Source organism: Monodon monoceros, unplaced genomic scaffold (genome assembly GCF_005190385.1).
Source record: "Monodon monoceros isolate NGI ecotype Baffin Bay Population unplaced genomic scaffold, NGI_Narwhal_1 Super_Scaffold_16, whole genome shotgun sequence".
NCBI lineage: Eukaryota > Metazoa > Chordata > Mammalia > Artiodactyla > Monodontidae > Monodon > Monodon monoceros.
In genome coordinates this window covers 106,514,544-106,541,426 of record NW_021703772.1, presented here as the reverse complement: position 1 = coordinate 106,541,426, position 26,883 = coordinate 106,514,544, and positions in this window count along the sequence as shown.

Genomic DNA, 26,883 nt, shown 5'->3' with positions numbered 1-26,883 from the left:
ACTCACACTGTCTTTAGAAACCCTTTGCCTGTGCTGAGATGTCAAGATGGTTTTTAAGGACACTAGTCTTCCACCTTCTTGTTTAGTTGGCTTTCTTGAATAAAGTTGCTTTCCTTGTCTCAGCACCTTGTCACTCAACTTACTGGCCTGTCAGGTCATGTGGTGAGTAGCACAACCTCAGTTCGGTAACAGATTTAGATAGAAAGATAGAAGGAAAACAACTTCAAGATAATAGCATATGCAAATGTACCAATGATTTTGGGAATGGCAAATATTTCTTAACTACACTGCAAAATGAAAAGTCCAATAAATTGGACTATGCTAAAGCTAACAATGTCTATTTATCAAAAGATATGATTTGGAGTGAAATGCCTCAGAGTAGAAGATATTTTTAATACATACATTTGATGAAAGATATGATGAGAATATATAAATTAAAATCCTTAATATATAGTTAGAAAAATCTGAAATAAACTTTTACACATCACCAAAAGGAAACCCCAAGGACCAAAGAACATACCAAAAATGTTCAACTTTAACCTTTAGAGGAGTACAAATTAAGCCAAAATGAGATGCAACTATACTGTCACCAGAGTGACAAAAGTTAAAAAGACTGACATTGCAAAGAGTTGAACCTTCATTTCCATACTCTGCTGTAGGAGCATACATTAATACAATTTCTTTTTAAAAGTGTTTGATAGTCCTTTATGAAGTCCTTTATGATTGGGAATATAAAATGGTAAAGCTGTCATGGAAAACAATATGGTGGTTCCTCAAAAAATTAAAAATAGAACTACCATATGAACCAGCAATTCCACTTCTTGGTATATATCCAAAAGAATTGAAAGCAGAATCTTAAGTAAATATTTCCATGTTTATAGCAGCATTATTCACAATAGCTAAAACGTGGAAGCAAACCAACTGTCTATCAATAGATGAATGGATAAACAAAAGGTGGTATATACATACAATAAAATACCATTCAGTCTTAAAAAGGAAGTACATTCTTGTACATGCTGCTACATGGATGGTCCTTCAAGGCATTAGGCTGAGTGAAATAAGCCAATCCAAGGATAAATACCTTATGATTCTATTTATGTGACATACTTAAAGTAATCATATCATAGTGACAGAGAGTAGAATGGAGGTGGCCAAGGGCTGGGGAAATGGAGAATTGGGAATTATTATTTAATGGGTATAGAGTTTCAATTTTACAAGATGAAAAGAATTATGGAGATGGATGTTGGTGATGGTTGCATTAGGAACATTCTGAATGTATTTAATACCACTGAACTCTATACTTAAAAATCATTAAGATGATAAATTTTATGCTATGTATATTTTACAAAAATTAAAAAAAAATAAAGGGGGAAATACCAGGAATCTGACTGACTGATTCACTTTTCTATATGCTGTATTGAAATTTGGACCCGTAATTGAAGAATCATATATGAACAAAATGTATGTTATGCCCACTTTGGTCTCTGGGAACTTTCTACTTAGCCCAACATAGTTATCTCTGATTAATTTTAAAAATACTCACATGGATTGTATTTCAAAGAGAGTGAAGGAGCATTCTTCTCTGAAAGTTTATGTTAATGAAGTAGTTATTATGCAATGGATTTCTTCTGAATCCAAAGAAAAAACAATACCTATCATGCTGTATTTGAGTCAAAACTCATATCACTGTGTTCTTTATTCAGCTTTTATTTTGAATACTTGCTAAAGATTTTTGGTTGATCCTCCTCAAAATGTATTAAGATAGTTTCATCTCTGTCATTTCCTGAAGTGTGATATTGTATCCTGAAAATTCCATGTGCATGTCAGTTGACAAGTTATTGCAAACACAGTTAAAACTAATTACAGGTGGTGTTGGTGTTGCTGTTGTTGTTATACAGCTGTTTTTGTATATAATAGGATCCTTTGAAGAGTCTTTTGTGATAGAAAAGATAGTATTATAATCAACATTTTGTAAATCAGGTATTTAGCTAAAGTGAAGTAGCTATTTTGTGCCAGAATTGAGATTAAGTCTCCTAACCTTTCACCTGGTTTTCATTATAGCTCTTGGCCTCCACTCTTTTTCTTCTGCACTCTCAGAATCAAAGAATGTATATGCCTCTTTCATCATATTCTTCCCTAGAAAGTTTTGAGTGAAAACATACATATACAAAGTTACCAAAATGTAGTATTTTTCTTCAATCCTTTCCAAAATTAAGATTGTGGTTGTAGTCTATTTTCTATTCTTGTATTTTCTTTCTCATCTTTGGAAAGTTTCTGCAACTTTTCCTTTCTAGGTCTCAACTACTTTGTCTAAAGTTTTATCCACTTTAAAAGGAAAAATAAATGCCACTTTACGTGGTGATTAAAGAAAAAAATGTCTCTAATTTTCCCTCTGGACAGGGAAGATAATGGCTTTGAGCAGATTCTCAGATCTTTGTAAAGGGATGAAATATCTTCACTCTGCCCTCACCTTATACTAGTTCTTCCCTCTGATTCTTTAGGCACCCAATCTTTACTTCCACCCCTTCTTTGCTTGATTTGTGGGATTTTTGGAGAAGTGAAAAAATTCAGGATACTTGTTTCCTGCTCAGGTGTTCTGGCAGTGCTTAGGTAATCATATACTTTGGAAAGGCAAGCAAACAAATCACTTAGAAACACAACCTTTTATCAGGACTTCCATTATTAGAGCAGTTTTTGCTTTTCCAAATTCCCAATCATTTTCTGATGACTCAGCACAGGTTGCTTTTGAGCTCTGGTGTCTGAAATACCATACACATATTCATACCCTTGAGGTAAAATGGGCCTCTGGAGAAGGACTGAACCTTTTCTTCACCTTGAAGGAGACATGACTTTCTTGGACTTGGTAGCAGCAAACCTGCTCCTTTCTCCGTGCATACTGAGTCTACTTTTTGTTGTGTCCATTCTTCACCTGGGGTATTTCTAGACAGCATCCCTGCAGCCTCCTGCTCTGAGGTGAGTCACATGCAGATTTCCCAAGAGATAAGGCAATGAGTGAAAACTTAATGTAAAATAAATATATCCTAATAAATATAGAACTTCCAATGATTAATCTCCATTTCAGAGATTTCATATTCTCTCAGCATTTATTTGAGTAGATGCTCCTTTATGAATAGGACATCCTGAGACCCAACACATTAAGGATATTAAGCCAATGGGAAAGTCAGTGGAACATTCTGTATTTGACCTCAGGTTCATTTTGCACAAAACTCTCATTTCTTTCTGCACTGCTACATAGCTGTGATCACATAGGGAAGAAAAGAAAAAAGAAAATGAAAAAGTATGTTGAAACATGGACACATTGTTAAGCTAAATCATTTCTAGTTAATACAAGAAAAATCTAGATTTCAAACCCAAGTTTTGCCATTACTACCTCTGTCTTCACTGTCAAATTCTGTACCCTCTAGGGAACTCAAGTTTTTTCAGCTGTAAAATGGGTCTATTAAATCCTTCCTGAAAGAGCCATCTTGATGGTAAAATGTGAGGAAAGCATACTTATGACCTGGAAGTTGCTATGAGGCCTAAACTAATTCTTTGAGATTCAAGTAATTTATTTTAAAATAGAAAGAGGAGGACCTTCAAGATGGTGGAGGAATAAGATGTGGAGCTCATCTTCTCCCAACAGGTACATCAAAAATACAACTACATGTGGAACAGCTCCACAGAACATCTACTGAACTCTGGCAGAAGACCTCAGACTTCCAAAAAGATAAGAAAATCTCCACATAACTGGGTAGAGCAAAAGAAAAACAGATAAAAGAAAAAAAAAGAGACAAAGGAATTGGGATGGGATCTGTGCCTCTGGGAGGGAGCTGTGAAAGAGGAAAAGTTTCCACAGACTAGGAAGCCCCTTCACTGGCAGGGATGGGGTGTCAGAGGGAAGCTTTGGAGCCTCAGAGGAGAGCACAGCAACAGGGGTGCAGTGAGCAAAGCAGAGAGATTCCTGCATGATGATTGGTGTTGACCAGCACTCCCCAGACTGAGACACTTGCCTGCCCACTGGGGCTGGTGGGGGCTGGGATCTGAGACTCGGGCTTTGTAGGTCAGACCCCAGGGAGAGGACTGGGGTGGGCTGCGTGAAGATAGCTTGAGAGGGCTAGTGCACCACAGATGAGGGAGTCTGGGAAAATACCTGTGCCATCCAGAGAGGCAGGAGACCATTGCTGGGGGTGCACAAGAAGAGGGGTAAGCCCAGCATAGAAGCTTCTTTCTCCGTGCACTCAGAGGCAGCAGGGCACCACCTACACAAACTTCAGGGGTAGGAGCAAGCTGCAGCTGCTATCTCAGACCCCAGAGTCTAATGTGACCACTATCACTGCCTCTGGTGTCACCAAGGGTCCTGTGAGCAAGGTCAGGTCATCACTGCCCACATCTTCCTGGGGGATTGCACAGCACACCACTGCTGAAGGTCCCATGATTTGGGGCCAACTTCTCCAGGAGAGTGTGAAGCACACCTCAGGCTGTTGAAAATTCCTGCCTGCCTCTGCTGCCACAGGCACTCCCTGCACATCCCAGTTGTGGCTGCCATATTCCTCCCTCTGCCCAGCCTGAGTGAGAAAGAGTCCAAATCAGCCACTGCTTTCACCCCCTCTTGACTGGGTGGGGAACAGACTCTGGAGGGAGGCTCACATGCAGAGGTGATGCCAAAATCAAAGCTGAGCCCAAGGGCCATGCGACCAAACAAGAGGAATAGAAATCTCTCCATGCAGCCACAGAAGCAGTGGATTAAATCCCCACAGTCAGCTTGGTAAACACTGCATCTGTGGAAAAGCTGAATAGACAACCACTGTTCCCACAATATAGGCTGCAGACTTTGGGGGCAAGTACATGCAGGAGTTGGGCCACATTTGAGCTTGAACTGCACCCACAGTACCCACAGCAGGTCCAGAGACCTACCTGGAGGTATTAGAGGGCTCCTGGGTAGGCAGAGTCTCCTGGGTTGGCTGTGGCTCAATATGGAGGCAAGGACACTGAGAGCAGAGGCCCCAGGAAAATATTATTATTATTACTAATATTTTTTTGTTTCATTTTGTTCTGTTGTTGTTCTTTTTTATTATTCTTTTACTTATTTTTATTATTGACTTTTTTCATTTTTATGCTTTTATTTTTAATGTCTTTTTAGTTTTTTCTCTATTTTTACTTTACTTTTCCTTTATATTGTGTTTTCCTTTGTTTTTTTCATTGCTTTGCTTTGTTTTTATATTTTTAAAAATATATTTTCTATTTTTGCTTTACTTTTTTGTTGTTTTGTGTTTTTCCTTTTGCTCCCATCTTTCTTTTGTTTTGTTATTATCCTTTTTTTGATCATTTTTGTGTTTGGTTTATGTTTTCTTTGCCAGTTTTTTAGTTTGCTTTCTCCTTTTGATTTGTTTTTTTGTTTTTGTTAGTTTCTATAGTTTGTTTTCATTTTGGGGTTGGTTTATCTCTTTGATTGCTCTCTTCTTTTTTGTTTTATCTCTTCTGTTTTTGTGTCTGTGTGTTTGTTTCTTTGTGTGTTTTTCTCTGTTTTCATTTTACATTTACCATCTCTCTTGGGTTTTGTTTGTCTGTTCATTTTGTTTCTTTCTTTCTTTCTTTCTTTCTTTCTTTCTTTTTTTTCTTTCTTTCTTTTCTTCCATACTGTGTGGCCTGCAAAGTCTCATTGTTCTGGTCAGGACTAGAACCTGAGCCTCCGAAGTGGGAGAGCCAAGTCCAGGATTCTGGACCACCAGAGAACTCCAAGCCCCAAGTAATATTAATTGGTGAGAACTCTTCCAGAGGTCTCCATCTCAACACCAAGACCCGGCTCCACCCAACGGCCAGCAACCTCCAGTGCTGGATGCCTCATGCCAAACAACCAGTAGGACAGGAGCACAACCCCACCCATTAGCAGGCAGGCTGCCGAGAGTCATACTAAGCTCACAGACATTCCAAAACACACAACCTGGTGCAGCTCTGCCCATCAGAGGGACAAGATCCAGCTCCACCACCAGAACGCAGGCACCAGTTTCCCTAACCAGGAAGCTGACACAAGCCACTGGACCAACCTCGCCTACTGGGGGCAGACACTGAAGCAAGAGGAACTGTGACCCTCAGCCTGTGGAAAGGCGACTCCAAACACATTAAGTTAAACAAAATGAGAAGACAGAGAAATATGCTGCTGACCAAGGAGCAAATTAAAAACCCACAAAACCAAACAAATGAAGAGGAAATAGATAGTCTACCTAAAAAGAATTCAGAGTAATGATTGTAAAGTTGATCCAAAATCTCAGAAACAGAATGGTGAAAATACAAGAAATGGTTAACAAGGACCTAGAAGAACTAAAGAACAAACAGAGTTGAACAGCACAATAACTGAAATTAAAAATACTCTAAAAAGAATCAATAACACAAAAAATGAAACAGAACGAATAAGTGAGCTGGAAGATAGAATGGTGGAAATAACTTCCAAGGAGCAGAAAAAAGATAAAAGCATGTAAATAATCAAGGACAGTCTCAGAGACCTCTGGGACAACATTAAATGTACCAACATTTGAATTATACGGGTCCCAGAGGCAGAAGAGAAAGAGAAATGGTCTGAGAAAATATTTGAAGGAATTATAGTCAAAAACTTCCCTAACATAGAAAAGGAAATAGTCAATCAAACCTAGAAAGCACAGAGTCCAATACAGGATAAACCCAAGGAGAAACATGCCAAGACACACATTAATCAAACTATCAAAAATTAAATACAAAGAAAAAGTATTAAAAGCAGCAAGGGAAAAGCAATGCATAACATAAAAGGGAATCCCCATAAGGTCAACAGCTGATTTTTCAGCAGAAATGCGACAGGCCAGAAGGGAGTGGCAGGACATATTTAAAGTGATGAAAGGGAAAAACCTGCAACCAAGATTACTCTACCCAACAAGGATCTCATTCAGATTGAACAGAGAAATTTAAAAAATGTACAGATAAGCAAAAGCTAAGAGACTTCAGCACCACCAAACCAGCTCTACAACAAATGCTAAAGGGACTTCTCTAGGCAGGAAACACAAGAGGAAGAAAAAACCTACGAAAACAAACCCAAAACAATTAAGAAAATGGTAATAGGAATATACACATCAAAAATTACCTTAAATGTAAATGGATTAAACGTTCCAACCAAAAGACATAGACTGGCTGAATGGATACAAAAACAAGACTCATATATATGCTGTCTGTAAGAAACCCACTTCAGACCTAGGGACACATACAGCCTGAATGTGAGAGGATGGAAAAAGATATTCCATGCAAATGGAAATCAAAAGAAAGCGGGAGTAGCAATACTCATATCAGATACAACAGACTTTAAAATAAAGACTATCACAAGAGACAAGGAAGGAAACTACATAATGATCAAGGCATCAATCCAAGAAGAAAATATAACAATTATAAATGTACATGCACTCAACATAGGAGCACCTCAATACATAAGGCAATGCTAACAGCCATAAAAGGGGAAATCGACAGTAACACAATAATAGTGGGGGACTTTAACTCCCCACTTATGCCAATGGATAGATCATCCAGACAGAAAATTAATAAGGAAACACAAGCTTTAAATGACACAATAGACCAGATAGATGTAATTGATATTTATACAATATTCCATTTGAAAGCAGAAGAATACACTCTCTTCTCAAGTGCACATGGAACAAGCTCCAGGATAGATCACATCTTGGGTCACAAATCAAGCCTCAGTAAATTTAAGAAAATTGAAATTGCATCAAGTATCTTTTCCTACCACAACACTATGAGATTAGAAATAATTACAAGAAAAAACTATAAAAACACAAACACATGGAAGTTAAACCATATGCTACTAAATAACCAAGAGGTCACTGAAGAAATCAAGGAGAAATCCAAACATACCTAGAGATAAATGACAACAAAAATATGATGATCCAAAGCCTATGGGGTGCAGCAAAAACAGTTCTAAGAGGGAAGTCTATAGCAATACAATCCTACATTAAGAAACAAGAAAAATCTCAAATAAACAATCTAAACTTACACCTAAAAGGACTAGAGAAGGAAGAACAAAAAACCCCAAAGTTAGTAGAAGGAAAGAAATCTTAAAGAGCAGAGCAGAAATAGATGAAATAGAAACAAAGAACACAATAGCAAAGATCAATAAAAATAAAAGCTGGTTCTTTCAGAGGATAAACAAAATTGATAAACCTTTAGCCAGACTCATCAAGAAAAAGAGAAAGAGGACTGAAATCAATAAAATTAGAAATTAAAAGGGAGAAGTTACAATGGACACAGCAGAAATACAAAAGATCCTAAGAGACGACTACAAGCAACTATATGCCAATAAAATGGACAACCTGGAAAAAATGGACATATTCTTAGAAAGGTATAACCTTCCAAGACTGAACCAGGAAGAAATAGAAAATATAAACAGACAAATCACATGTAATGAAATTGAAACTGTTATTAAAAATCTTTCAACAAACAAATGCCCAGGACCAGATGGCTTCACAGGTGAATTCTATCAAACATTTAGAGAAGGGCTGACACCCATCCCTCTCAAACTCTTCCAAAAAATTGCAGGGGAATGACCACAACCAAGATCATTCTCTGAGGCCACTATCACCCTGATACCAAAACCAGACAAAGATATCACACACACACAAAATTACAGGCCAATATCACAGATGAACATAGGTGCAAAAATCCTCAACAAAATACTAGCAAACAAAATCCAGCAACACATTTAAAAGGATCATACACCATGATCAAATGAAGTTTATCACAGGGGTGCAAGGATTCTTCAATATATGAAATCAATCAATGTGATACACCATATTAGCAAATTGAAGAATAAAAACAATATGATCATCTTAATAGATACAGAAAAAGCTTTTAATAAATTCAACACCCATTTATGATCAAAACTCTCCAGAAATTGGGCATAGAGGAAACCTACCTCAACATAATAAAGGTCACATTTCCACTAAGATCAGGAGCAAGACAAGGATGTCCACTCTTGCCACTCTCATTCAACATAGTTTTGGAAGTCCTAGCAATCAGAGAGGAAGAAGAAATAAAGGATCCCAAATTGGAAAAGAAGAAGTAAAACTGTCGCTGTTTGCAGATGACATTGTACTATACATAGAAAATCCTAAAGATGCTACAAGAAAACTGCAAGAGCTCATCACTGAATCTGGTACAGTTGGAGGATACAAAACTAATGCACAGAAATCTCTTTCATTCCTATACACTAAAAATGAAAGATCAGAAAGAGAAATTAAGGAAACAATCCTATTTACCATCACCAAAATAGAATAAAATACCTAGGAATAAATCTACCTAAGGAGGCAAAAGACCTGTATGCCAAAAACTACAAGATACTGATGAAGAAATCAAAGATGATACAAACAGATGGAGAGATATAGCATGTACTTGGATCAGAAGAATCAATATTGTGAAAATGATTATACTACCCAAAGCAATCTACAGATTCAATACAATCCCTTTCAAATTACCGATGGCATTTTTCACAGAATTAGAACAAAAGCTTTTATGATTTTTATGGAAACACAAAAGACCCTGAATAGCCAAAGCCATCTTGAGAAAGAAAAATGGAGCTGGGAGAATTAGGTTCAGTGACTTCATACTATACTACAAAGCTACAGTAAACAAGACAGTATGGTACTGGCACAAAAACAGAAATATAGATCAATGGAACATGACAGAAGGACCAGATATAAACCCATGCACCTATGGTCATTAATCTATGGCAAAGGAGGCAATATACAATGGAAAAAAGACAGCCTCTTCAGTAAGTGGTGCTGGGAAAGCTAGGCAGCTACATGTAAAACAATGAAATTAGAACCCTTCCTAACACCATACATAAAAATAAACTCAAAATGGATTAAGACCTAAATGTAAGCCTAGACACTATAATAGTCCTAGAGGAAAACATAGGAAGAACACTTTCTGACACAAATCACAGCAAGATCTTTTTTGACAAACCTCCTAGAGTAATGGAAATAAAAATAAACAAGTGGGACCTAATGAAACTTAAAAGCTTTTGCACAGCAAAGGAGACCATAAACAAGATAAAAAGACAACCTTCATAATGGGAGAAAATATTTGCAAATGAAGCAATGGACAAAGGATTAATCTCCAAAATATACAAGCAGCTCATACAGCTCAATATCAAGAAAACAAACAACCCAATCAAAAAATGGGCAGAAGATCTAAATTGACGTTTCTCCAAAGAAGACATACAGGTAGCCAATAGGCACATGTAAAGATGTTCAACATCACTAATTAGAGAAATGCAGATCAAAACTACAATAAGGTATCACTTCACATCAGTTAGAATAGCCATCTTCTAAAAACTTACAAACAATAAATTCTGTAGAGGGTGTGGAGAAAAGGGAGCACTCATACACTGATAGTGAGAATATTAATTGATACAGCCACTATGGAGAACAGTATGGAGGTTCCCTCAAATCCTAAAAACAGAATTACCAAATGACCCAGCAATCCCACTGTGGGGCATCTACCCTGACAAAACCTTAACTCAAAAAGACACATGCCCCCAGTGTTCATTGAAGCACTATTTACAATAGCCAGGTCATGGAAGCAACCTAAATGGCCATCAACAGACAAATGGATAGAGAAGATGTGGTACATATATACAATTGAATATTACTTAGCCTTTAAAAGGAACGAAATTGGGTCATTTGTAGAGATGTGGATGGACCTAGATTCTGTCATACAGAGTGAAGTAAGTCAGAAAGAGAAAAACAAATATCATATATTAATGCATATGTGGGGAATCTAGAAAAATGGTACAGGTGGACCTGTCTTTAAGGCAGAAATAGAGACCCAGATGTAAAGAACAAACTTATGGACACCAAGGGGGGAAAGTGTGTGTGGGATGAACTGGGAGATTGGCATTAACATATATACACTAATATGTATAAAATAGATAACTAGGGCTTCCCTGTTGGCGCAGTGGTTGAAAGTCCGCCTGCCGATGCAGGGGACACGGGTTTGTGTCCTGGTCCAGGAAGATCCCCCTGCCGCGGAGCGGCTAGGCCCGTGAGCCATGGCCACTGAGCCTGCACGTCTGGAGCCTGTGCTCTGCAATGGGAGAGGCCACAACAGTGAGAGGCCCGCGTACCGCAAAAAAAAAAAAAAAAAAAAAAAAGATAACTAATGAGAACCTGCTGTGTAGCACCAGGAACTCTACTTATTGCTCCATGGTGACCTAAATGGGAAGGAAATCCAAAAAAGAAGGGATATATGTATACATATAGCTGATTCACTTCATTGTATAGCAGAAACTAACACAACATTGTAAAGCAACTATACCCCAATTAAAAAAAAAAAAAACTGAAAGAATTTCCAGTAACTATTTGCATGGTACCATCCAGCTTAGACTCCATGATTCTACCTTGAATATGAATCTGAATGGTTGATCCCTTTACTGTTGTCTGATTTTCCCTGCTTAATTCATCTTAAACCAGAGAAAGTTGCATTGTGGTGGCATGAGTGAGTGTATACTCAGCCCTTCAGGACAAAATACAGCCAGAAAACAATGACATGCCCCTGTGGCTTGGCTCCTAACAAATCTGGGAGATGTGCAGTGTCAAGAAGCACTATCTGTCCACCTTCCATACCAATGCCAGCCAGCAGCAGGACTAGGAGGACATGAGGATTCCATGGCCACTCTGTGCCATGCAAGTACATGCGGTCAGTACTCTGAGAGACCCACTGCCTGTGTTCCTGTCCTGTGTGTCCACTTCTAGTTGTATGGCTTTGGGAAAGTGACTTCTGCATGCAATTGTCCCATCCATACAATGAAACAATAATCGTTTCAATCTCACAGGGTTTGGGCAAAGATTAAGTGAACTAATAATTATAGGTTACTTAGAACAATCTCAGGCAAATAGTAGACATTAGATATTTCTCATTTGATTCTCAAAACAATACTAGAAGATAGGTATTGCAATAGGAAAACTGAGGATCAGAGAGGTAAAATATTATTTCCAAGATTACACCTTTAGTAAGAGGTACATATAGCATTCAAGCCCTGGTGGTCTGCCTTTAAAGCCTTGGGCATATCCACTTTATCATAACACCATTTAGGTTCAATAAGATGACTCTGTATATGCAGCTATATGCTTGGGAAAAGCCAATCTACAGGGCCCAGGCATCCCACTTTGAAAATCCTTTAGAGTAAAATGTCAAAAATAAGGAATATGTCCACTAAAACCCAGACATAGGTGAGGGACAGCACCTCTTGGGGCAGAGCAAAGCCACAGAAAATAGTGTCTTAACAAGTTTTCTAACTATCAGGGAGCAGAATAATATAAACACTTAACTGCTAATGGCAAGGATTATGAAATCAATGGAGTATTTCATGGGATTCAGTGTCACGCATACAAAATGAGAGTAATGCTTTCTCCACTTTTCAAAGTGAGCTAAAAATAAAATTGCACATTGTTTCATAATTAAAGACTTTTAGGACCACTGAAAATTTTAGTACTCATTCCTGAGTTATGTTAGTGTGTTACCTGATGTGTGTGAAAGACACTTTTAGCTGTAGTAAATCATCAAGTAATAACAATTTAATAATTTTTGATGGATGAGGTCTCCAAATTAAACAAATACCCACACTGAATTAAAAATCTTCTAAGAGAAAATGTTTTAGTTAACTAGCTAATATTAGGTAGGAAGGGATATGACCTAACATGGACTGAGCATTTACTCAACATTCCAGGCTCTGCTGTAGGTATTTGAGATATAATACTTTACATAATTCCCACAATAGCCCAATAAGGGCAAATTTATTAACTTTGGTTTGAGAATGTTGAGATTTGAGAAACTCAGAGCCAGAAGTAAGATTGAAAAATAAGTCCACACATAGTTATCTTTCCTACTCCCTTTGTTTTCTCTCACCTTCTCTCTTCCCCCACTCCACCTCTCCTTTCTTCTTTTTTTCTTTTCCTTTCCACCTTCCTTCATTAATTTAACCAACATTCACTGGACATCTGTTATATAATAAGTCCTGAGTTAGTTTCTGGGAATTGAATGGGGTAGTTGAAACATTCCTGGACTCTTCCAGTGGAGGTGACTCTAAAGTTGAGGAGAACATAAATCGAATGATTGCATCCACAAATGTAAAATGACACACAGACAAAGTGCCACAAAAGAAGGAACATGGTTCTGTGACAGAAAGGAATGTGTATCTAAAGAATATATTCTTAGAAGATGATATTTTAACTGATATCTAAAAGGTGTGCAAATTTATAAGGAAAAGGGATGGATGTGTGAGGGCTTGAGATATATTTTCAATAATTGAATGGCAGGTGCAAAGGCTTCATACCTAAGTGGATGAGAGTGTATAGCATGAACAAGAGCCCAGAAAAAGAACCGTGAGGCTGAAACACAGCAAACTATGGGGGGGGGGGTATGACAAGATGAAGCTGAACTAGGTATGAGGATATATTGAGGTTCCTTTTTAAATTTTCTTTTTGTTACCAGGCTAAGTATTTTATCTTTATTTTAAGAAGTATAAAAAGTCAATAATATTATGGCAGTTTGAAAAACTGACTATGGTTGAAATAAAAAAAAATAGATAATTTTGGAGGAGGGTAGGGATAAGAAAATGTATGGGGAGCTACCAAAAAGAAAAAGGCAACCACCGTGATCTGAACAAGAAGAAATGGAAGATCACAGCTAAGAATGGATGCAAATTGGTGAAGTTTAAGGGAAAATATGACTTAAAATATTATTCAGATTTCTGTGAACTCCATATTCCTCAGTAGTGAGACAGGTGTAATATATAAGCAGTTCTCTTCTTAAAGATGGGAAGAAAACTCCTTTCATTAGTTAAGGTAGGTGGTTCTTGAGATTCTCATTCAGTGTCCACTGAGACCTTGTCTAGTCCTCAAACTCCAGTAGATTGAAGGGAATATTGAAAAGAAGACTATAAGGACACAGCAGTGGGCACAATATATTATAACAGAAAAGTAGTAGAAAGTAACTTATATTGTAAGTGAGTGACCTGGTTCCAATCTTGGCTGTTATTCTAACTAGCGCAGAAGTCTTCAGCAAGTTATTCACTTCAGGTCTCCATTTTATCTTTTGTGAAACCAGGAGTTTCCAATTTTAATATTATTTTAAAAATAAAATGTTTCTTGTAAAAAAAAAAAACCTGCATGTAACTCAACCTCTGGGGGACTGGAACAGATGTACACACCCTATTCCTCCCACTAAGTACAACTAAAGTCCCTGGACTTTACATATAAAACAAATATAAAAAGGTTCTGAAAGATGGAGAAAAGAAGGAAGACTAGCCAGGGACTTTGGAACCTAAAGAATAACATAAAAGTGAGTTTCTTGGGTTTCCCTTTGGTTTCAAATGTCCGAAGCTCAGTGTTGGAGATGTCAAAAAACATGACAACACCAATAGGTGCAGACAAAACATCCACAACAAAAGCATTCTCTACTTAGCCAGAGAACAAGAAAAGGGACAGCTGAGTAAGACAGAAACTTTTTAAAAAATAACCACTCTACTACAGCCAAACACCCAGGAGAAACATTGGCAACCCTTCCCCATGTCAGCAAAACCTGAATGGAACGCTTAGATTTCCATCTTTACTAGGATGAAAAAAGACCTGCATATCTCTTGTGTCAGTGGAAACTTCTATGGGAACCTGGACTTTCACTCCCAGCCAGCAGTAATAATACATCTTTTCTCCTCCCCCTGGAGGGGTGTTGAAGGAGACCAAGTGGAGAGTCATGACTTATTCCTCCTTGTATCAATGGAGGGCACTAGGAAGCCAGAACATCCATCCCTGTCCTTCACATGTCAGTAGAGTCAGAATGTGGGACGTGGAATTTTACACACACCTAGCAGTAACAAGGTGGCATCCCATCTTTCCTTGTCAGATCAGTGCCAAAGGAAATTAGACAAAACAGATGGTTTAAATTATATTCAAGTGTGTGGCCAAAATGACAGAGCAGGAAGCCCCTGAGCTGACCTCCTTTCATGGGCACAAGAAACTTGAAACTCTTTACAGAAAAGCTATAAATGAGAACAATCTGAAAACTAGAAGAAAAGAGTTTCCATGCCTAAGGTATAAAGAAGAAACCACAGCAAGACAGGTAGGAGGGGTAGAGACACATGACAGTCAAGATCCACAACCTTGGGGAGGCAACCCACAAACACAATTGAGTACATTTTCCACAAGGAGTGAGGGGTCAAAACCCCACATCAGACTCCCCAGCCTAATATATGGCTACTCAGCCCAGGGGTGCTACACTGGGAAGATGAGTTCCTAGAATGTATGACTTTGAAGGTCAACAGGGCTTGCATACAGGAGATCCAGAGGGCTGCAGCAAGGAAAGACTCCACTCTTAAAGTGAGCACTCCACCTTTCTCATAATTTGAGGCTCAGCACAAGGGCACTGATTTGAAAGGAGCCTGGGTCAGACCCACTTGCTGATCTTAGAGAGCCTCCCAGAGAGGCTGGAGGCAACTGGGACTCCCCTGGGGCCATGGAGACTAGCAGCATCCATTTTGGAGAGCTTGTTATACTACAGGGACACTGGTTCTGGAAAGTATCAATTTGGAGTTCGACCTCTAGCCTATTAGTTCAGGGGCTCACCTGTCCACCAGCAAACTGCTACCAGCCCGGGACCACAAACCAAAAATTTGTAATAGTTCCTCACACAACTAAGAGAAAAAAATCTAAACATAAAAGTAAAGATGGTCATTCAATCACAACGGAAGGGGGCAAACAAAGAAGATAGGAACACAAAAGACCTACAAAAACAACTTCAGAACAATTAACAAAGTGGCAATACATACCTGTCAATAACTTTAAATGTAAATTGACTAAATGCTCCAATTCAAAGATATAAAGTGACTGAATAAATTAAAAAAACAATGTCTGTATATGCTGCTACAAGAAATTCATTTCTCATCTAAATACACACAGAGACAAAAAGGGAGCAGGTGAAAAAAATATTCCATGCAAATGGAAATGAAAAGAAAGATGAGATAGCAATACTTATATCAGACAAAATAGGCTTTAAACTAAAGACTATAACTAGAGAAAAAAAAGGACATTACATAATGGTCAAGCAATCAATCCAACAAGATATAACAGTTGTAAATATATATGCACCAAACATAGGAAACTAAATATATAAAGCAAATATTAAAAAACATAAAAGAAGAAAGTGACAGTAAGACAATAACTGTAGTGGACTTTGACACCTCACTTACATCAATAGATCATCCAAATAGAAAATCAATGGAGGAACACTGAACTTAAATAGCACATTAGACCAGATGAACTTTATATATATAGAATATATATATATATATATCTACATAACTGTCTATCTGTCTATAGAACACTCCATCCAAAAGCAGCAGAATACACTTTATTTTCAAGTGCACATGAAACATTATCCAGAATAGATGACATGCCAGGCCATGAAATAATACTCGGTAAATTTAAGAAGATTGAAATCATATCAAGCATCTTTTCTGAACACAACATTATAAGACTAAAAATCAACTACAAGAAAAAAAATGCAAAAACACAGGCATGTGTAGCCTAAAAAATATGCTACTAAACATCCAATGGGTCACTGAAGAAATTAAAGAAGAAATTTTAAAAATTCCTGAAGACAAACAAAAATGGAAACACATAGATCCAAAATCTATGGGACTAAGCAAAGCAGTTCTAAGAGGGAAATTTATAAGTATACAAACCTAGCTCAGGAAACAAGAAAAGTCTCAAATAAATAACAACCATTTACCTAAAGGGACTAGAAGAACAACAACAAATGCCCAAGGTTAGTAGAAGGAAAGCTATAATAAAGATCAGTGAAGAAATAATAAAATAGAGACTAAAAAAATTTAGAAAATATCAATGAAACTAAGAGCTAGTTCTTTTAAAAGATAAAGAAAAAAAAAAAAAGGATAATCCTTTAGCCAGACCAATCAAGAAAAAGAGAGACCCAAATAAATGGAATTGGAAATGAAAGAGAAGTTACAACCAACACTGGAGAAACACAAATGATCATAAGTGATCACTATGAATAATTATACAACAATAAAATGGACAATCTAGAAGAAATGCATAAATTCTTGGTAACATACAATTTCCCAAAACTGAATCAGGAAGAAATAGATAATATGAACAGATTAATTATTAGTAATGAAATTGAATGAGTAATAATAATAATAAAAAACCTCCCAACAAACAAATGTCCAGGACCATGTGACTTCACAGGTGAATTCTACCAAATATTTAAAGATTTAATGCCTATCCTTCTCAAATTATTCAAAAATTTAAGATGAAGGAATGCTTATGAACTCACTCTACAAGACCAGTATTACCCTGATAACAAAACCAGACAAAGACACCACAACAAAAAGAAAATTACAGGCCAATATCCCTGATCAATATAGATGGATAAATCCTCAACAGAATATTAACAAGTCAAATTCAACAATGTGTAAACAGCATCATACACCATGATCCAGTGGGATTTATTCCAGATTTTATAGATTTATCTATAAATCAATGTGATACACCACATTCACAAGATGAAGGATAAAAATCACATGATCATATCAACAGATAATGAAAAGCATTTAACAAAATTTAACATCTACTGATGAAAAAAACTCTCATCAAAGTTGTTATAGAGGGAACATACCTCGACATAAGTCCATTTATGATAAATCCACAGCTAACACTGTCCTCAATGGTGAAAAATTGAAAGCTTTTCCTCTAAAACCAGGAACAAGACAAGAATGCCCACTCTTTCCACTTCTATGTAACATAGTGTTGGAAGTCCTAGCCACAGCAAGCAGAGAATAAAGAAATAAAATTCATCCAAATTGGAAGGGAAGAAATTAAGCTGTTGCTATTTGCAGATGACATGATACTATATACAGAAAACCCTTAAGTCTCCACCATAAAACTATTAGAACCAATAATAAATTCAGTAAAGTTGCAGATACACAGTTATTATACAGAAATCTGTTGCTTTTCTATAGACTAATAATAAACTATTGAAATAAAGGCAAGAAAACAATCTGATTTAAAGTTTAGAAAACACTGTACTACATAGAATAAAAGGTGTCTTCTATGTCTCAGATTATTGAAAAAATATGAATCCCAGAGTTTGTAGGAAGATCTCTTTCAGGCTGAGCATGATATTGAGGATAAGCTTACTAGTCTTTCTTCCACTAGTGTCTGCTAAGAAACCCCTGATACAGGGCTACATGGTCCCTTATAATTTTGTAAAAGTGTAACCTAGGTCAAGATCATCCTTAATTGGTTTGGGTGCTGCAGTTCTAGGTCCAGGTTCTCTCTAGAAACACCATGTAGCCATCTACTCTGCTAGCATCGTTGATCCTGTGGTGTACATGTACACCATGCTAGTACTGTAGTATCTCCTCCAGCAAGAAAATTGCATTCAAGTTTATGGCTGTCTTCTAGATTTAGGGAAGCCTTCCATTCAGCTTTTCCCCAGTGAATCTCACAAATTTAATTGTGAAAGTACATAGTACACTGCTCATTAAAAAAAAAAAAATTCTATGTGTTTAGAACCCTTGGTGTGTGAATGTGTATGTGTACATGTGTATTAACCTACCATATGCATATATGTATGTCTATATATGTGTACATGTAGGTATGTGTGTGTATATATACATGCATGTTCTTTATATTCTTAAAACATTTTAGATTCTGAAGACAATTGAAATAAATCCTTCCCATGGCCCAAATTATTTATTTCTTGTGTGTTTTCTCAAGTAAAATCCATTCCATCTACTTTCATTACTTTCCAGAGATGGCCTTGTTGCAGAAGGGAAAGAGATGCAAACAAATATACACACAGTAAGAGTGGAGTAATTCTTTTCTGTTCCACACATAATTAAAACATAATAAATTTTCTGTAATGTAGCACTATCAAATTTTCTCCAGTTGTCTAATCCCATGAACTTGAAAAGCTTCAGTCATAATAGAAAAAGAGGAGGAGGAATGCAGGGTTTGAGATCTTTCGAGGCAAAACTCTGGAAGCAAATTAATCTTTTCACTCTCTGAAGAGGAGAAGGACACTTGGCTGCCCCAAAATGCTCAGAACTGTGTTTCTTTGACAGGGGCAGAATCTGGGTCTTTACAGTAGTGATTAGCAATAAGAGAAAGAAAGGAATCTTGGGATAACTGTATGGAAGAATGGTTCAAAACCTTGGAAAGATAGATAAACAGGGTGGAAAATGTGGGCTGTAGCCCTAACGGTTCAGGATGAACCAGAGTATCTGTTTGGAATGTTTAACAGATATTGTGCAATTTCAAGTTTTGACAGAAACCCATTCAAATGTTTTCCTATCAAAATAAACATATTTTTAATGCTGAGAAAAGAAAAGTTAGGGAGGAAAAAATCATCCATAATCCTACCCTCAAAAAACAATATGTATTAACATGCAAGGTTACTTCCTTTCAATATTTCTCTTTGTATATTTTATAAAGAATTGTGATCATCCCACATACCTTGATTTATAACCAGTTTTCTCCACTTATTGAAGCAAAATGACTTTCTCTGTATTATCAGAGGACATGGGAATATAAATCTTGTGTTTGAAGCTGAATTTTTCTCATCCACTTTGTGCCTAACTTTGGACAAGATTTTAACTAATTTAAATTTGATTTTCTCATTTTATAATGCAAGTATGGATAATACATTCTTTTTTTTTTTTTTTTTTTTTTTTTTTTTGCTGTACGCGGGCCTCTCACTGTTGTGGCCTCTCCCGTTGCGGAGCACAGGCTCCAGATGCGCATGCTCAGCGGCCATGGCTCACGGTCCTAGCCGCTCCACGGCATGTGGGATCTTCCCAGACCGGGTGCACGAACCCATGTCACCTGCATGGCAGGCGGACTCTCAACCACTGTGCCACCAGGGAAGCCCGGATAATACATTCTTTATAGGATTATTGGGATGATAAAATGCATAATATGTACATAATATGCTTGTAACAATTTCCTGGTTCATAGCAAGTAAAAAGTTCATTAAAAACAGTAGTGATATGATTTGACACACCCATTTTAGTTTATTCTATGTGTAACAGTTTAGTTAATTAAATCACTATTGTTAGACTTTTAAGTCACATCAAATCTTCACCTTTAAAAACTATTGTTAAAATATTATGGATCACTTCACTCATATTTTTTATTACTTCCTTAGGATGGTTCCCTGAAATGGAAGTTAGCAGTTATACTTTTTTTAATTTATCTCAATATATAAGAATTTTGCTCTCTTAAGGAGTTCATCAATCAATTCTTTGCATCAAAAATATATAAGCATATATCTCTCATATACGCTCACAAGGATGAAAAAAGTATTTTTCTCAAATCAATACCTCTGTCTCATTGAAAATGGGGCCATTGTTTTTATTATTCTAATTAAATAATATTTTATAATTTTACTTGTTACTTATATATCATCAAATCCCTTACGCATTTTTGAAGTATTCTTTCTCAAACACTCTCCACTTATCAAAAAATGAATATTCACGCAAACTATTATATATAGCATGGATAAACAACAAAGTCCTATTGTATAGCACAAGGAACTATATTCAATATCCTGTAATAAACCATAATGGAAAAAATATGAAAAAATATCTATATATCTATGTACCTGAACACTTTGCTATGTAGCAGAATGTACCACAACATTGTAAATCAACTATACTTTAATAAAATTTTTAAAAATGAATATTCAATTTGGAGACTGATTACCATTTTACACTCATACCTTGTAATGGTAAGAATTACTACCTGATCAACACTTCATGAACTTCATCTTTTTCCAGGTAGAAAGAGTAAATGTAGACATATCTATTTTTGCCTAGGTCTATTATTCAGTTGTGTTGGGCTGACAGATGTATGTATATAAGCAGCATCATAAATTGTTAATTTTACTTAACAAATAATTAAGATTAGTTACTAAGTAATTTATAATCAAATCTGTCCAAGTGCCATACCTGAAATTAGGTTAGTATACCAAACCACTTCAATTCAGGGAGGCGTGGGGACTCTTCAAAATGCTCATTAAAATTTTAAAGGTAGAAGACTCCAAGTTTTGATTGCTGTTTCTTTTAGTTTTAAAGTACAGCACTATTTATAATAGCCAAGACATGAAAGCAATCTTAAATGTCCATCAAGAGATGAATGGATAAAGAAGATGTGATATATGTATATAATGGAATATTACTCAGCCATAAAAAAGAATGAAGTAATGCCATTTGCAGCAACGTGGATGGACGTAGAGATTAACACACTAAGTAAAGTAAGTCAGACACAGAAAGACAAATATCATATTATATCACTTATATGTGGAATCTAATAAAAGGGTACAAATGGACTTATTTACAAAACAGAACTAGAGTCACAGATGAAGAAAACAAACATGGTTACCAGTGGATAAGCAGGGGAGGGATTAATTGGGAGATTTGAGACTGACATATACAAACCATTATATATAAAATAGATAACTGATAAGAACCTACTATATAGCACAGGGAACTCTACTCAATACTGTCTCATGGCCTATGTGGAAAACAATCTAAAGAAAGAGTGGATATATGTATATGTATAAATGATTCATTTTGCTATACACCAGAAACTAACAAAACATTGTAAATCAACTGTACTTCAATAAAAATTAAAACAATAGTAAATAAATTAAATGCAATGATATCCTTCTGCTTCCCACCCAGGTGAATTTTTTATGCCATTTCCTCTGCCTGTACCATCTTCCCAACAAAATCTTGCTCATTGTCCAAAACACAGATCCAACAGATCCTTCTCTGTGCAGATTCTGGGGGGCCTCTCCAATCGGAGTCAAGAGGAACACTCTGTTCTGTCACTGTACACATACCTACAGCAGCACTTATGCAGTGATGAAATTAATTTAGATTGGCATTCATTCTATTATACTAAGAGATTCTTGAGGACAGGAAATGTATCACTAATCCATGTATTACTCACATATATCAATATTTAGCTTTGAAAAGATGTTCTATGAAAATTTATATGACTTCACTTAGAATTAGGGGAACTATATGGTCTCCAAGCATATGGCAATATATGGAGCCTAGTCTCTTTTGAGCAACATTTTTTATATTCTCTAAGATGCTATCATAGCTTTCTCCCCTCTCAGGGCCATCCAAAGCAAATCAGCATGTTCTCGTGCTGTTTGTACCCACTATTTTCCATTGGTTGTTATGTAGATTTGAGTAATTTTTGCATTTGTCTAATGGTGGTTATTAAGTATGACCCAGAGTCATGTGGAGGCTCTTTACTATTCAGGGGTGGATAGTGGTGTGTAAACTGAGATCCCAATGGAAACCAGCATTACAAGGTTTCTGCAGCTAGGCGGAGGTCCAAGGTTTCACTGGAGATATCAATATCCCTGTATCTTCTGATAACACTCTTGACAATTTCATCATGAGGTGAGGGTTTTGGAGGAAGGTTTAGAATCATGAAGAAATGGTCGAATATTACGTAACATTGCAGTTTGGAGAGCAGTTGTTTTTTTTGTTTTTTTTTTCAGCACCATGAGGCTTGAATGATCTTAGTTCCCTAAACAGGGATTGAACAGGGGCCCCTGCAGTAGAAGCACTGAGACTAAACCACTGGACTGCCAGGGAATTCCCATATAGAGCAGTTTTTTAATTACATTGGTCTATTTATCTTTTTAGTTAGACTTGATGCAACCATGAAGTTTCCATGATTCCACAAGAAATTATGTGGCTAATTAAAACTCCTGTGCTTTTGAAAACCTAGAATCCTCTCTTTGACTTTATACTGCACAAGGTGTCATGACTATGCAAAGATTATGCTGAGAGGTAACAGTTTGTTGAATGACTGAATGAATAATCCAGTAAATTAGTGCACTGCTAAAAATAGTAATTAACTGTGTGTAAATATGATGCAATTTTATTTCTACCTCTCTCATTATACTTATGCATTCAGCATGACATTTTTGCCTCAGAGCAGATACTCAATGTTTTTATCTAAATAATGAAATCATTTAAATTTGTGCACTGTTAGAAGGAAATCTCCATGAAGCCTGAAATCTGATAACTTTTATTTCCTTGGAAGCATCTATTAAATAACAGACACATAGTGAGAGGTCAATCACTTACTGAATAAGTAGATACTTAGATTCAAAAAGAAAACTGGAGTCTGACACAGGACAACAATGACTTCATCAATGTAACAATTGTGCTTGATTTACTTGCTCAGCTGTTCCAATGGCTGACTGCCTGTCACATTACCAATCAAATTGATGGTTCAATGATCTAAATTTGCATTTAAGACACTGAAGTGGTCAGATTGATTATTCAGTGCTCTTTTGCAGGTTACATTGACAGAATGTAGTCATTGAATCCATTGTCTATCAATTGATTTTCATTTATTTAATTGGGATAGATTTCCTCTTAAGCCATTAGATTAATGTTTATGTGAAGATTCATTTTGACCTAAACTACTAAATTAGAGTCATTGATTATATCAGTCAGGGTTCAATCAGAGAAGAACCAGTAAAGCAGGTAGTTTGAAGGGAAGACCACAGGCAAGTTCACACACACAAGCACAGGCTGAAGCACTTTTCCACAAGAAGTCAGGAAGAAAGAATCATGAGAAGGACTAGAATCCCATGGACATATGAAAAAACTGACATTCACAAGTAGAATCTTTTCTTTCTCCCAGGTAAACCATAGCTATGCTTTGACACCTTCCAACAGATTTAGTCAGAGCCACCAGATCATCTAGGTTAATTGCCATCACTTAAAATTAACTGATTAGGGGCTTTAACTACATCTGCAAAATCCATTCACAGTAACAGCTAGATTTGTGTATGATTAAATAACTGAGGACTGTAGCCAAGACAAATTGACACATCAAAAAAGCCTTCCCATTTTTCTCTGCTAGGCTTGAGACTCCCTTCCTCCACACAGAAATGCAAGGCTAGGGACACTGGGAAGGGGGATTCTGCCTCATAGAGTGCATCTCATAAAGTTCTCTCTGTTCCATACAGGGAGGGTTCATCCTATGAAAATGAGCTCCTAGCCTAGGAAGTGTTCCCACAGACTGGGAATTTCCTTCCTCCACCTGGAGGACATAGGCAGCTCAGTCCAAGGAGGCTCCTTCAGAGCCCTAAAGGACAGTTCTCAGCTGCCAGCAGCGACCAATGGGAGTCTCAGTGTAATGAGACGGACAAGTTTATTCTAAAATTTATATGAAAAGGTATAGGCCCTAGAATATCTAAAATTATCAAAAGTATAAGTGGGAGGAACCACTCTATCCAATATTAATGCTATACAGCTACAGTGCTCAAGAGAGTTTGCTATCAGTGGAGGGTCAGATACATAGATCAATGGAATGGAATTTAGATCCAAGAAATAAACCTACACATATATGCTCAACTAATTTTTGGCAAAAATGAAAGAGGAATTCAACAGAAGGAATATAGCATTTTCAACAAATTGTGCTGAAATAATTGGACACATATACAGAGAAACGTGAACCTTCATCTAACTCTCACACCTGAAACAAAATTTAGCTCAGTGGATCACAGACTTAAATATAAAAATTAATACTATAAAAATTTTAGAAAAATCATAGGAGAATGTATTTATGATCTAAGGCTAGGTAAAGAACTCTTCAATTTAATACCAAAAGCACTATGCATAAAAAAGGATAAACTGATAAAGTAGACTTTATCAAAAATTAAAGAAAAAAGCTTTTGTTGTCTATACGTCTCTCTTAAAATGATGCAACTATAAGATGAAAACTGAGAGAAAATATTTGTAAGCCACAGATCTGACAAAAGACTGGTATCTAGAATAGATAAAGGTTACAAAACTCAACAGTAAAATCAAACAAACAGTCTGATTAGAAAATGAGCAAAAGACATGAAAAAACAATTCTCCAGAGTATATCCAAGTGAGGAATAAGTATGAGAAAACATGTTAAACTTCATTAGTCATTAGAGAAATGCAAATTAAAACCATAATGAAATAGCACTACACACAACAAAAATTCAAAAAGAAAATAGTGAAAACTCTGAATGCTTAGCGCATTCAGAAAAATGGTATCACTCATATATTGCTGGTGGAAATGTAAAGTGATACAGCCACTATGGAAAACACTTTTGTCAATTTCTTATAATCTAAACACAACTACCACATGAGAGTCATAATTTATTCATTATACCACCAAACCAAAAACAATCCCCAAGTCCTTCAACATGAATGATTAAACAAAGTGATATATCTATATCATGGAATGCTACTCTGAAGTAGAATAATGAATCTTCGATAGGCAAGACAACTTGCGTGAATCTCCAGGTCATTATGCTGAGTGAAAAAAATCCAATCCTAAATGGTTACATATTGTATGGTTCCATTCATATGGCATTCTTGAAATGACAAACTTATGGAGAACCAATTAGTGGTTTTCAGGGGTTGTGGCTGTAAGGGGCCATATCGGGTACCCTGGTGGTGACGAGACTGTTCTGCATCCTGATTGTATCAATATTCACATTCTGGTTGTGATATCCTATTACAGTTTTGCAAGATGTAACCATTATGGGAAAGTGTATAATGAGTACAGGGCAACTCTATGTTGTCATTGTATGTTGCCCTGTACTCATTGTGTTACACACAACTGCTGTAAATCTACAACTGTCTCCAAAAAAATTTAATGAAAAAGCAGTCACATTAATCAAATGTTTTAATTTATTCTCCTGAGTTTCAATTTCTTGAAACACATATAGAATTTGAGTCATGATTATAAATATTTGTTTATACTATTAGTTCCAATATTTATCAACCACATATTTTGATTCATTAACACTTATTAAGCCAATAGATATTCAGTATTTTCATATATACTCAATCATTTGATTCTTATAGAATCCCAGTGAGTTAAGTAATAAGTTTTTTTAATAAGTGAAAATAACACACACTCCATGTTAGAAAAGAGGAAACATTCTAGAGGAGATTAGATGAGGTCATGTAGCTAATTAAGACCAAAAAGCAAAACATTGACACCTGTTTTTTTTGCATCTAATGAAAAATGAGAGAGATAAAGAAGAAAGGAAGGAAGAAAATAATTTATTACAATACATGTTAGAAATCAATATTATTATTATTGTTATTTTTTCCTACTAAGATCTTTAGTGGTGCTGTTAAGGAAGTAGACATTATGGTCCTTGATCTGATATTTGGAGAAAAACGTGGTTATAACCATTGTGACATATAAGTCGCTGAAGTGTGTCAGAAAATCTAAAAACGTATTACTCTATGAACAGAACTAGCTGCTTCCACAAATCTGACTCAATAAACCTCTATTCCACAAACATTCACGAAAGGCCTACCGACTATCTGGTACTACACTGTTCTCTGGGGGTATAACACAAAAAGAACAAAGATCTGTTTTAATGAAACTCAGACTTTTAGGAACCACAAGCCCTCCTGTACAACAGACTATATAGGTACCAATATCAGTGACCCAGCCTGGAAGTCATATTCAAAGCTATGTCTGCAAGCCTGCTTCCTTATTGACCAAGTTTAGCCTGAAACTAAAGAAAATATTGACAGGTTGGCCTAACTGCTTTGATATCTTTAGAGACAAAGTGAGGATGGAAATACAAAATTAATGTTATGGAAAAGTCCTGAACTACCTGATCCTAAGGGTTATAGTACTTTTTTTTTCAGGTTAAATGTCCCAGGTTTCTTTCTTTCTTCCTTCCTTCTTTCCTTCCTTCCTTCCTTCCTTCCTTCCTTCCTTCCTTCCTTCCTTC